General features: G+C 42.5%; 1 protein-coding gene across 1 annotated transcript in view; it reads left to right on the forward strand.

The window, feature by feature from the left end:
- Positions 1-6541: 6541 nt before the first annotated feature.
- The window catches only part of LOC106580415 (synaptic vesicle glycoprotein 2C), a 64652-nt gene continuing 56498 nt past the window's right edge, over positions 6542-14695 (forward strand). Inside the window, exon 1 of the mRNA XM_014161451.2 lies at positions 6542-6709. The gene's annotated coding sequence lies outside the window, so the exon portion shown is untranslated. The remainder of the gene's footprint in view (positions 6710-14695) is intronic.

Below are 14695 nucleotides of genomic sequence, written 5' to 3' on the forward strand. Positions count from 1 at the left end.
TACCGACCCAATAGGTCCACAGATGATGCAATCACCATCACACTGTACACTGCCCTAACCCATCTGGACAAGAGGAATACCTATGTAAGAATGCTGTTCATCGATTACAGCTCAGCATTTAACACCATAGTACCCTCCAAACTTGTCATTAAGCTCGAGACCCTGGGTCTCGACCCCGCCCTACGCAACTGGGTCCTGGACTTCCTGACGGGCCGCCCCCAGGTGGTGAAGGTAGGAAACAACATCTCCACCCCGCAGATCCTCAACACTGGGGTCCCCGCAAGGGTGCGTTCTCAGCACTGTCCTGTACTCCCTGTTCACCCACGACTGAGTGGCCATGCATGCCTCCAACTCAATCATCAAGTTTGCAGATGACACTACAGTGGTAGGCTTGATTACCAACAACGACGAGACGCCCTACAGGGAGGAGGTGAGGGCCCTCGGAGTGTGGTGTCAGGAAAATAACCTCACACTCAATGTCAACAAAACAAAGGAGATGATCGTGGACTTCAGGAAACAGCAGAGGGAGCACCCCCCTATCTACATTGACGTGACAGTAGTGGAGAGGGTGGAGAGTTTTAAGTTCCTCGGCGTACACATCACAGACAAACTGAAATGGTCCACCCACACAGACAGCGTGGTGAAGAAGGCGCAGCAGCACCTTTTCAACCTCAGGAGGCTGAAGAAATTCGGCTTGTCACCAAAAACACTCACAAACTTTTACAGATGCACAATCAAGAGCATCCTGTCGGGCTGTATCACCGCCTGGTACGACAGCTGCTCCGCCCATAACCGGAAGGCTCTCCAGAGGGTAGTGAGGTCTGCACAACGCATCACCGGGTGCAAACTACCTGCCCTACAGGACACCTACACCACCCGATGTCACAGGAAGGCCAAAAAGATAATCAAGGACAACAACCACCCGAGCCACTGCCTGTTCACCCCGCTATCATCCAGAAGGCAAGGTCAGTACAGGTGCATCAAAGCGGGGACCGAGAGACTGAAAAACAGCTTCTATCTCAAGGCCATCAGACTGTTAAACAGCCATCACTAACATTGAGTGGCTGCTGCCAACATACTGACTCAACAACAGCCACTTTAATAATGGTAAAATTGATGTAATCAATTTATCACTAGCCACTTTATATATATATAATGTTTACATACCCTACATTACTCATCTCATATGTATATACTGTACCCTATACCATCTACTGCATCTTGCCTATGCCGTTCGGCCATCACTCATTTATATATTTTTATGTACATATTCGTATTCATTCCTTTACACTTGTGTGTATAAGGTAGTTGTTGTGAAATTGTTAGGTTAAATTACTTGTTAGATATTACTGCATGGTCGGAACTAGAAGCACAAGCATTTCGCTACACTTGCATTAACACCTGCTAACCATGTGTATGTGACAAATACATTTGATTTGATTTTGATTTGATTTGATTTAATGATGGACTGTCGATTTCTCTTTGATTATTTGAGCTGTTCTTGCCATAATATGGACTTGGTCTTTTACCAAATAGGGTTATCTTCTGTATACCACCTCTACCTTGTCACAACACAACTGATTGGCTCAAACGCATTAAGAAGGAAAGAAATTCTACAAAATAACTTTTAACAAGGCACAGCTATTATTGAAATGTATTCCTGGTGACTACCTCATGAAGCTGGTTGAGAGAATGACAAGAGTGTGCAAAGCTGTCATCAAAGCAACGGGTGTTTACTTTGAAGAATCTCAAATGTAATATCTTTTTTGATTTGTTTAACACTTTTTTGGTTACTACATGATTCCATATGTGTTATTTAATAGTTTTGATGTTGTCACTGTTATTCTATAATGTAGAAAATAGTACAAATAAAGAAAAACCTTGGAATGAGTAGGTGTGTCCAAACTTTTGACTGCTACTGTTCATTAGACAGATATCAAGAATCCCTGCCTGGGGTGGAATGAGCTGGAACTGAGTGCCATAGAGAAGAGTCATCCATGGCCTTTGCTCTCAAAGGAGTGATGAGCCTAAGGAAGTAAGTTTGTTTAATACATTACGCTACCTGATGCGTGTGTAGGTATTCCAGCAACGTACCACCCTGCATACCACTGCTAGCTTACTTCTGAAGCTAAGCAGGGTTGGTCCTGGTCAGTCCCTGGATGGGAGACAAGATGCTGCTGGAAGTGGTGTTGGAGGGCCAGTAGGAGGCACTCTTTCCTCTGGTCTAAAAAATACCCCAATGCCCCAGGGCAGTGACTGCCCTGTGTAGGGTGCTGTCTTTTGGATGGGATGTTAAACGGGTGTCGTGACTCTCTGAGGTCATTAAAGATCCCATGGCACTTATCATAAGAGTAGGGGTGTTAACCCTGGTGTCCTGGCTGAATTCCCAATCTGGCCCTCATACCATCATGGTCACCTAATAATCCCCAGTTTACAATTGGCTCATTACTATTCCCAGGTTGTTGCTGTAAATGAGAATGTGTTCTCAGTCAACTTACCTGGTAAAATAATGGATACCTGTACAATGTACAGTATTTACCTCCTATCATTAATTTGGTTATAGTACTGTAACATAACTTTCTACGCTGCTGCCTACAATTGATTTCAATTAGATATGTCTGCAGAGAGCCACAACAACAATGTGCTGTCATCAATCATGATGATGTTAACCCATTTGCTGCTCATATCTAACAGTGGGGACCTCTTATACAGGACAATGGGGATAATAGTCAGTGAAGCACTTTTCTTAGCTGCCTGCTGTTTTCAGATTACTTTTGATTGCATGTTGATGATATTGGACATCCCCCTCAGGCTACAGTCATTTATCACATCACCACGACAATAACACCAGTGTCCTTTTGCTTTTATGATGCTCTTTTCCAAAACAATCACTGGCTACTTGGTATTGTGTCTGTAAATATGGCCATGCTGTCTCCATTTATATAATGTAAGTATACTCCATGGCAACTGTGTAAGAGAGGGCTAAATGTCTGCTGACCAATAAGAGAGAAGAAGAGAGGAAACGAGAGAGTGGGAAGGTGGGAGCTAAGTCAGTTACCTCTCCCACTAGGCAAAAACAATTATCATCAATGTCTGAATCGCTGTCTGGACAAAGTTAACACACTTTATGGCTAGACTGCAGCACTAGTCTACCCAAGCTATAACTATTAATGGCTGCTAATGTGCATCTCTGTGTATCTATGGGGTATAGGCATGTTTGGTGTAAGTAGGATTCTTTGAAATGTGAATGAATATGTGATATGATAGTGTGTTTGTGTGTGTGTGGCCATATGCATCAGAGTTTGTGTGTCTGTGGCCATGTGCATCAGAGTTTGTGTGTCTGTGGCCATGTGCATCAGAGTTTGTGTGTCTCTGGCCATGTGCATCAGAGTTTGTGTGTCTGTGGCCATGTGCATCAGAGTTTGTGTGTCTGTGGCCATGTGCGTCAGAGTTTGTGTGTCTGTGGCCATGTGTGTCAGAGTTTGTGTGTGTGTGTGTGTGTGTGTGTGTGTGTGTGTGTGTGTGTGTGTGTGTGTGTGTGTGTGTGTGTGTGTGTGTGTGTGTGTGTGTGTGTGTGTGTGTGTGTGTGTGTTTGTGTGTGTGTGAGAGAGAGAGGGCCATTCTGCTCTCCCATACATTAAGCTAAGTGCTCCTTGGCTCTCCAGAAGTAGTAAATGGAGTCTTAGGCCTGAGGAGATTTTGTCTTCCAGCTCTGAATGAAAAGCAGAGAGTGTCCCCAGCCTCAGATCACCGCTCCTGTGAATCATCAAAATCAGAGAACAAAGACAGATGCCTCTCTTTTGTAAGTGTGTGTGTGAGTGAGTGTGTCCATGCCAGTATGTATGCATGTGAGCATGTCTATGTATATAAATGCATGTCTTCGTATGGGATATTTACTGTGATGGTATTTAATTCACACTACGTACGGTATATCGCCTGTGTCAGCACTCTTTCCATTTCTTGACATTCAAACAGAATCCCCCCCAAAAATATATCAACATAATACCACCAATTCCTAACAGAATCATTACTCCAGTGCTACCCTCTACATCTCTGAATTTAGCTCAAACTGCTGGAATCCATTTTAAATGCAATCCTTTGACAATCATATCTTACTATGACTTAAATCTCATATACAGCAAGAGGTAACCCCCACAGAGGAACATTAAATGGGATGTTTTGTGCAGATAATAATCATCTCTCTGCAGTGGATCTTGTTCCTCTGTGGTACTGCTGCGATGGATTTTGGTCTTTAATGATGTGAGTACTGTAGGGCTGAGTGTGCTGCCGCTTGCATCAGTCCCTCACTTTATTCTCTGACTGTCTCTCTCCACAGCTCTTGGGTTTGAGAAGCGCTAGGATTTGACATAACAAGCACAGCGCTCACTGTCTCTCACTTCATCAGAAGAACCTACTTATCTTTGAGAGAGCCTGTGTTCGGTTATGTAATTATACAGCATTATTATACATACAGTCTTTGTGTGATATTCTGTAACAGGTAAGAATTATAATCTGTGTCATACTGTATTATTTGCATAGAAATAACTAAATAATAAACTCTCAGATACTTTTGAAGTCTCTTTTTCTTTTCATGACTGATTGCAGTTACTTTCGTCAGCTATATTACTCATATTCAATGCTGAACAGGGAAACAGTGATCACTATGTCCTCAGTGTTATTGCTCAGAGAAGCAGGTGCACTGACCTGGGCATGGTGATAGATCAGGTTGATACTTTGAAACACTTTGACTAAATGAATAGCATTCATGGAGTTCATGTTGCAATAGCCAATGTTCTGCCAAGATGGGTGCCATTCATTATAGATTGAGAAGCATTAGACACGCATGGCATCTTGTTAATTGATTGTCAGTCAGTATTCTTCTGGTGACTCTAACACCAGCCTTGGGTCATGGACTGCCCTGTATTGCTCTGTGCAGGTTCACACCTATGTTTTCAGAAAGGGAAGAACTCATATTAATATCCCAATTGAAATTCTGTTTTAACGTTTAGTGAGAGCTGATCCTGTGCTTTTCACTAAAGGCCAACACATAATTCCAATTCTCCATTATGCCAATGTTAATGTTCTTTTCACTGTTTTTCTTAGATTATACTTGAGAAATAGCCTGATCTATGGTTAAGAATGGAGTTACAACAAGAATGAACCAGACAGAAAGCTTCACTGAGAGACAAAATAAAATAGATGTAACCTACTAAGGTAAGGCCGAATTAAGTAGGAAAGCATGCCTATTTATATTTACTTGGGTCATCTTGATGAATTCATGCTTGTAACTAATCAAGCATAAAACAAACAGTGGAACTTGTAATGTTTTTAGTGGTTGTTCAGATGAGGACTGACTCATGACTCAGCCATTTAGCTTATTGAGAGAAAATTGTGGTGTGGCCCACATATCACATTGGACTAATTCACAGAATTTTCTGAAGAACTTTAAGGTCATCAATAATTCATGTATCCAGTGTCTGTCCTATCCACCAACGCGCTGTAGTAGTGGTGTTTTTAAGGCGCAAATTCAGCACTGAAATAATTTATGGAGTCAGGACCATGGACAGCGGTCATTGGCGGAAAATGTCTTTCAGGACCGTGGATAGCGTCGTATGAAAAAGCTGATGTCGCCTAGTTGGCCTTCTGTGGTTACAAACTACACTGAACAAAAATATAAACGCAACATGCAAAAAATGTCAAAGATTTTACTGAGTTAGAGTTTATAGAAGGAAATCAGTCAATTTCAATAAATTCATTATCCCCCCGTTCAGCATATTGCACCTAACGCACTGCGCTTTTAGCAGGATAAACTACTATCAACATTATACCAGCCTTGTATGTTTTCAAATATTTAAGATACAGAATTAATCATTTTAATCAAGTGAACTTGAAAACATTGTTATAAGGTGAATTTGTAAATGTGTTTTCTTTAGCCTACACACTACGCTGTTTGAGTCTGTGGCGGGAATTATAATTTGGCACAATGGTTTGCAACAGGTCGAGCTGTTGTCGCATCAAATGGAATTCGAAATGATGCCGGCGAGAACAAAGCTGACTCCATTACAATAACGAGCCACAATGATACACTGCCACATTAACATAAGGCTATACAGCACAAACTTTTCAGCAAATACAATCCGGTTTACAGCATAATTAATTTGCCTTTCAAATGGATGCCATTCATCTTCAGCATGTCATCTGAATTTCTTTGTTGTTGCTTTGCCCCAAAAACATGCAAAAACGATCAATTTCCATTGCTCAATATGAAACTTTAACAATGTATTTGAAGAATAACATGAGCTCTTAAATCTGTAGAAAATATGTTCGTTAAAAAGCCTCGGTCTGGAAATCAAAACCTCTCATCACATCACTACGGTACTGCACGTCGCAGTGTTTCACGTCATTCTCCCTCTAACGAGATTGTTCCATTAGATGGAATTGCCTGCATCACTCAATGAAATACAATTTTTGATTTTACTTTCTCTCCTAGCTATCCCCTGCCCCTTCTGCCCCCCCCTCTCTCTCACTCCTTTTTCCTGAAGTAGCCTACTGCAGAGAGAGAACTGCATCGAAAAAACACACCGGAAGACATTAACTACCTCAGTTATACAGTGTGATAGCAGCAAATTCAGATTCGTAAGACACAAGCAACTCGCCTGGTGCAATGGCTAACAATCAGTGCCATCCACTTTTCCTCTCTCAAACAAAGGTAAGCGCTTTGATTTCTCGAGGGAACGTTGTGGGGAAGCAGAGGTTGTTCTTATTCAAGTAGGCTAGCCTACAGTGTTTCGTTTACATTGTTTCATATAGCCTTTCGCGGAATAGAGCAGAATGTCCATTATAGGCTAAGTGTAAAGTAAAATAGCAAAATACACTTTTTGATATTGTCATATGCAAAGTTCGGTTACGTAGGCCTAATTCTTGTATGACAGACTGCAGTGCACCTGTGAGGAGGATGTTGGCAGGGATACCCACTTTATTAATAATACAATGCTACTTACTGCTCAGTCTCATTCATAGCTTACGTCTGAAGTTTACCAGATTTTTTCAGTGGAATTGCCTTTGAAACTGTACTGACAAAAATGATGCGCTTGGTGTCCATGCTTGACTTTTCATTATAGTCCGTGTAAGAAATGTGCTTCAAACCATCCAGATACACTACTTGGAGTATTTGGGATACTAAGCTATAATGTATGCTAACATAAAAGAAAACACTTTGGTTTTAGTCCTGTTACATCAAGGCTAACCCTTTAGACATACCCACCAAGTAAAGTCATGATGTCCATGATATTTGTTCTTTATTCAAATAAAATTGAAGACGATAGTTGCTACTGTCTCAAATCTCTGCAAGTCTGAAACAAGCTCTCGTCTGCGGTGAATGAGTATCAGGCGGCCAGTCACCCCGGGCGCTTAAAGCACTCTCCATTACCGCCAAAAAGAGCGCAAGGCTGCGGGTACAGTAGCGAGCTGGGTACTGAGTCAACGGTTGATAGGCTACCAAAGAGCACGTCCAGTGAAGCGCAAATTTGCATCAAAGTGCTCTGTAGGAGAATTATAAGCTTGCTTGGTAACATTTAAGATGTCTTCAAAACGGCTTGACATATTTTCATGTGAGGTGTTGTCTAGCTGGACAGTTGGTGGGAAATATGAGACTATTTTTCTTTATCCTCACTTGACCTTTAATGGTGTTGACAGCAAAAATGAAGTCATGTGTAGGCCATGGCTTTCAGATGAAGGAAAAAGCTAATGGAAGAGGAAAGGGCTTCTTTTTTCACATCAGATCACCAATCAATCCTGTACCTTTTATGCTTGACAGACCCCACTGGGCACAGACTCAATTCAAAGCATATTCCACATTGGTTAAACCTCATTTAATTGAAATGATGTGGAAACAACATTCATTCAACCAGTGTGTGCAAGGTGGGCCAAATCTAAACCCAAACCATTTTCTCCCAGGTGGACCATATACTATAGGGGTACATACTGTACACCCTTCCAGGGGTACTAGGACCACTAGGGGTACTTGGCCTATCTACAAGGGGTTCTTGAGAAGACTCATGAGACCATAGGCCTACTGGTGAAATGCACATGAGGGGGTACTTCAGGGGTACTCCGGGTAGAGCACAATTTAATTGGTGGTACAGTAACTAAAAAAGGTTAGGAACCAACCACTAAGGCAAAGCCACCTGACTCAACGCTACATCCTTGAGAGATAGTTCATTGACACTGGCTTAATGACAATTCAGTAAAAGTGGAGGCTCCAAATAGACCCAGTGCGTCAGCCTTGTAAGTCACTTCTAAGCACTAAGCAAATGGAAATGTACAGATAAATCATTTGCATATATCTGGAATGAGTCAACCCGGTAATTACTTGGCATTGTAAAATAATGTTATTCAGCCACGTCCTCTGATCTCGCTTGCCCACCTTCAATTAACATTTGAACCACAGAATTGAATCCTTGTTTTTCATATTACTAGAATACTTCTCTTACTCAAGATACCCACAGTATTGTTCTTTATCAGAGAAAGGTTTTTTTTTACACAAATTCTCACATCTCTTCACACATGCATGCATGCTTTCCTCCATTTTCACAATTTTCTCTCATGTTGTATTTTGGGTTTGCCTCTTTCCAAACGGCTGTCAACCTGGTGAAGCACAGCCATAGACTATCATGTAAAAGCTGCATCCAGCAGCAAGTGGTGTGCTCTCCAGCTTCTCTGTTAGGGCTCTCTGTGTTTCCTAGCTCAGTGGTAAGGGGCTGGCATGACAGGGTGACCATATGGACCAAACAGGAACCAGTGTGTGTTCTCTGGGAGCCAAGGCACATACACTGTTAGGATCATCCCTCCCTTCCTGACTCAAATGTAACTCTGCTAAGTATTATGCAACATAGTTATTATAGTAAACGGGAACTAGGTGATATTCTAATACGAATCCCAGAGATCGGTTGCAGTTATCTGATATATCATTGGCCATTATACCCTGCATCTGTGAAATCAGCTGGATCTGCTGTTCAGTGAATGCAATATATTTCAGCCTTGAGTTTTATTGTAGGACACACTGCAGTGTGGGGAGTTGAGTGCATATACAAGTGCCATTCATTTTGACCAGCACTGTCACGTGATATCACAACACTATTAGTTCCATTCAAATTAAATCAACGTTTATTGGTCGCATAAACAGGTTTGCAGATGTTATAGCAGGTGCATCGAAATACTTATATTTCTAGTACTAACAGTGCAGTAATATTTATCAATACACACATAATTCCAAAATATAAAACAGATCAGAAGGAGCAATATCAGAATGAACAATGTCCAAGTCCGGAATATATATCTATATATCTATATATAAATTGTGTGTATAGAAAGCATGGACAGTCTATGAATAGAAAAAAGGTGTGTACAGCAGTAGTAATACAGGATGAGCCATGACTAGAATACAGTATATACATATCAAGTGGGTAAAACAGTGTGTAAACATTGTTAAAGTGACCAGTGTTCAATGTCTCTATATACACGGGGCAGCAGTCTTTAAGCTGCAGGGCAGAGTACCGGGTGGTAGCCGGCAAGTGACAGTGTCTAAGGTGCCAGGCAGAGTAACTGGCAAGCCATGGAGAGCCATGTGGTTGTGGGCGGTGCAGTTGCTGTACCAGATGGTGATGCAGCCCGACAGAATGCTCTCGAAGGTTTATCTGTAGAAGTTCAGGAGGGTCTTAGGTGTCACGCCGAATTTCTTCAGCCACCTGAGGTTGAAGAGGTGCTGTTGCTCTTCTTCACTACGGTGTGGGTGTGGTGGGACCATTTCAGGTCCTCGGTGATCCTCTCCACTGTGGCCCTGTCGATGTGAATGGGGGCGTGCTCTCTCTGCTGTCTCCTGTAGTCCACGATCAGCTCCTTCATTTTGTTGATGTTGAGGGAGAGGTTATTTCCGCGGCACCACTCCGCCAGGGCCCTCTCCTCCTCCCTGTAGGCTGTCTCAGCATTGTTGTTGATCAGGCCTACCACTGTTGTGTATCCACTAAGTCATAAGGGACAGAGAGTACAGGAAGGGGCTGAGCACACACTGCTGGGGTGACCCCTGTGTTGAGGATCAGCGTAGCAATGGTGATGTTGGCCCGCCTCACCACCTGGGGGCGACCCGTGAGGAAGTCTTGGACCCAGTTGAACAGGGAGGGGCTCAGACCCAGGGCCACTGCAGTGGTGAGGGAACTGTTGTATTATTATTGGCATGGGGGGAATTCCTATGTCTTATCTACACTAAGCAGGAGATTGATTGAAGTCAACATTAATATGAATAATTCCAGTTATTATAGGTTAAAAAGGGATTGCCAACCTGAAACAGCAGTACGAAGTAACCATAAAAGTTGACTTTAAGCCGTTCGCCATTATCAAAATATCCCTGTGAAGGTTGACTGCACTACAGAGCACTATTGAAGCAGGTTTCTTTCAGGGGTAATCTGTGTACCTACATGGCTAGTGGGCCTTAGCTCTCCTCCATTCCACTCTCACTTTCTATATTCTCCTTCAATCTCTCTCACTCATCATCTCTTCTCCCCCTTCAACCCTCTTTCTTTCTTGTCTACCCCTCTCCTCTTTCCAGTTACCCATCTCATCTCTCCTTCCTTCTCTCCCCTCCATATCTCTCCACTCCTCCTGTCTCCATTCCTCTCCCTTTTCCTGTCCCTCTTTACACATCCCTCTCTTTTTTCTGTATTCCACCATCTCTCTCTCTCCATGTAATGGCATCAGGATCTCCTAAATTAATACCTCCCAGGCCCTTTCTTGCAGATGAGGTCATGCGGTCTCCATTTTGATGGGATTACGTGCGGGTCGGTCCATTTAGAGATTGGACCTGCTCTGTCTGATGCAACAAACCAACTACCAAACCGTCCACCCACGCTTGTCTTTCAAAGGGGAGGACACTCACAAGTCAAACATGACTAAGACTGAATACATTAAAATACAGATTGCATCCCTGACGTTGGTTGAATGTGAAAGTATGTGACAGGATATTGAATAAAAGAACGCAGTGTGGATAAGTCTAATAAGGAGCATAAGTTGCTAGTATTTCCATCATAGGATGTTTGCACTTGCATTCACATTCAACCACATAATTAAAAATAGTCCAAATGCAAGTGGAGTGCATACAGGGAGGGCAAGGACACTGGCAGCTAGCTTGTTTTTCATTACTGCTTTGCTTTGTGTGAGTATGTTTGGTCCAGTCTGTCATTCAGACTGCACAAAGCAGGCAGTATTGATGATCTATTATGATCTTATGAAAACATATGAGGTGTTTACTGCCCTCAGTAGGTGTTGGTCAGGAAACCAGTAAACTCCTCTTGCTACAAGGTAGCTTTTGTTTTTCATTCTAACCACCAGATGTACGGTGCACTCGGAAAGTATTCAGAACCCTTGACTTTTTCCACATTTTGTTACATTACAGCCTTATTCTAAAATTAATTAAATTCATGATTTTCCTCATCAATCTACACACAATACCCCATAATGACAAAGCGAGAAAAAAACAACAACAACAGAAATATCTTATTTACATAACTATTCAGACCCTTTGCTATGAGACTCAATTGATTGGACATGATTTGGAAAGGCACACACCTGTCTATATATACCAAGCCATGAGGTTGAAGGAATTGTCCGTAGAGCTCCGAGACAGGTTTGTGTCGAGGCACATGTCTGGGGAAGGGTACCAAAACATTTCTGCAGCATTGAAAGTCCCCAAGAACACAGTGGCCTCCATCATTCTTAAATGGCAGAAGTTTGGAACCACCAAGACTCTTCCTACAGCTGGCCGGGGGAGCAATCTGGGGAGAAGGGCCTTGGTCAGGGAGGTGACCAAGAACCCAATTGTCACTCTGACAGAGCTCTAGAGTTCCTCTGTGGAGATGGGAGAACCTTCCAGAAAGACAACCATCTCTGCAGCACTCCACCAATCAGGCCTTTATGGTAGAGTGGCCACATGACAGCCCACTTGGAGTTTGCCAAAAGGCACCTAAAAAGTCAGACTATGAGAAACAAGATTCTCTGGTCTGATGAAACTAAGATTGAACTCTTTGGCCTGAATGCCAAACATCACATCTGGAGGAAACCTGGCACTATCTCTACTGTGAAGGATGGTGGTGGCAGCATCATGCTATGGGGATGTTTTTCAGCGGCAGGGACTAGTCAGGATCGAGGCAAAGATGAACGAAGAAAAGTACAGAGAGATCCTTGATGAAAACCTTCTCCAGAGCACTCATGACCTCAGACTGGGGCAAAGGTTCACCTTCCAACAGGACAACAACCCTAAGCACACAGCCAAGACATCAGAGGAGTGGCTTCGGGACCAGTCTCTGAATGTCCTTGAGTGGCCCAGCCAGAGCCCGGACTATTCTGGTTAGAGCCAGTTTGCGCTGTTCTGTGAAGGGAGTAGTACACAGTGTTGCACGAGATCTTTAGTTTCTTGGCAATTTCTTGCATGGAAGAGCTCATCATTTCTTAGAACAAGAATAGACTGACGAGTTTCAGAAGAAAGTTATTTGTTTCTGGCCATTTTGAGCCTGTAATCGAGCACACAAATGCTGATGCTCCAGATACTCAACTAGTCTAAAGAAGGCCAGTTTTATTGCTTCTTTAATCAGGACAACAGTTTTCAGCTGTGTTAACATAATTGCAAAAGGGTTTTCTAATGATCAATTAGCCTTTTAAAATGATAAACTTGGATTAGCTAACACAATGTGCCTTTGGAACACAGGAGTGATGGTTGCTGATAATGGGCCTCTATACGCCTATGTAGGTATTTCATTAAAAATCAGCCGTTTCCAGCTACAATAGTCATTTACAACATTAACAATGTATTTCTGATCAATTTGATGTTATTTTAAATGGACAAAAAATTGGCTTTTCTTTCAAAAACAAGAACATTTCTAAGTGACCCCAAACTTTTTAATGGTAGTGTATTTACCTTTAGTCCAAAAGGTAGACTCATTATGCATGAGATCAGATCCAGCAAATTGTCCTCAAATCAAATCAAATTTTATTGGTCACATACACACGGTTAGCAGATGTTATTGGTCACATACACATGGTTAGCAGATGTTATTGGTCACATACACATGGTTAGCAGATGTTATTGGTCACATACACATGGTTAGCAGATGTTATTGGTCACATACACATGGTTAGCAGATGTTATTGGTCACATACACATGGTTAGCAGATGTTATTGGTCACATACACATGGTTAGCAGATGTTATTGGTCACATACACGTGTTTAGCAGATGTTATTGGTTACATACACATGGTTAGCAGATGTTATTGGTCACATACACATGGTTAGCAGATGTTATTGGTCACATACACATGGTTAGCAGATGTTATTGGTCACATACACATGGTTAGCAGATGTTATTGGTCACATACACATGGTTAGCAGATGTTATTGGTCACATACACGTGTTTAGCAGATGTTATTGGTTACATACACATGGTTAGCAGATGTTATTGGTCACATACACATGGTTAGCAGATGTTATTGGTCACATACACATGGTTAGCAGATGTTATTGGTCACATACACATGGTTAGCAGATGTTATTGGTCACATACACATGGTTAGCAGATGTTATTGGTCACATACACATGGTTAGCAGATGTTATTGTGAGTGTAGTGAAATGCTTATGCTTCTAGATCTGACAGTGCAGCAGTATCTAACAGGTAATATCTAACAATTCCACAACAAAACCTAATACACACAGTCTAGTAAAGGAATGGGATGAGAATATATAAGTATAAAGTATATGGATGAGCAGTGACAGAGCGACTAAGATGCAATATATAGTAAGGAATAGATAGTGAAGGATACAGTATAGAGTATATACATATGAGATGAGTAATGCGAGATGTGTAAACATTCTAAAAGTGGCATTATTAAAGTGACTAGTGTTCCATTTAATAAAGTGGCCAATGATATCAAATCTGTAGGTAGGCAGCCACCTCTCTGTGCTAGTGGTGGCTGATTAACAATCTGATGGCCTTGAGATTGAAAAATAACTTCTGTCTCTCGGTCCCAGCTTTGATGCACCTGTACTGACCTCGCCTTCTGGATGATAGCGGGGTGAACAGGCAGTGGCTCGTGTGGTTGTTGTCCTTGATGATCTTTTTGGCCTTCCTGTGACATCGGGTGGTGTAGGTGTCCTGGAGGGCAGGTAGTTTGCCCCCGGTGATGCGTTGTGCAGACCTCACTACCCTCTGGAGAGCCCTGCGGTTGTGGGCGGAGCAGTTGCCGTACCAGGCGGTGATATAGCCTGACAGGATGCTCTCAATTGTGCATCTGTAAAAGTTAGTGAGGGTTTTCGGTGACATGCCACATTTTTTCAGCTTCCTGAGGTTGAAAAGGCGCTGTTGCGCCTTCTTCACTACACTGTCTGTGTGGGTGGACCATTTCAGTTTGTCGGTGATGTGTACACCCAGGAACTTAACTTTCCACCTTCTCCACTACTGTCCCGTCGATGTGGATAGGGGGGTGCTCCCTCTGCTGTTTCCTGAAGTCCACGATCATCTCTTTTGTTTTGCTGACACCACACACCGAGGGCCCTCACCTCCTCCCTGTAGGCTGTCTCGTCGTTGTTGGTAATCAAGCCTATCACTGTAGTGTCGTCTGCAAACTTGATGATTGAATTGGAGGTGTGCAT

This window comes from Salmo salar, chromosome ssa20 (assembly GCF_905237065.1).
Source record: "Salmo salar chromosome ssa20, Ssal_v3.1, whole genome shotgun sequence".
In the NCBI taxonomy this organism is placed as follows: Eukaryota; Metazoa; Chordata; class Actinopteri; order Salmoniformes; family Salmonidae; genus Salmo; species Salmo salar.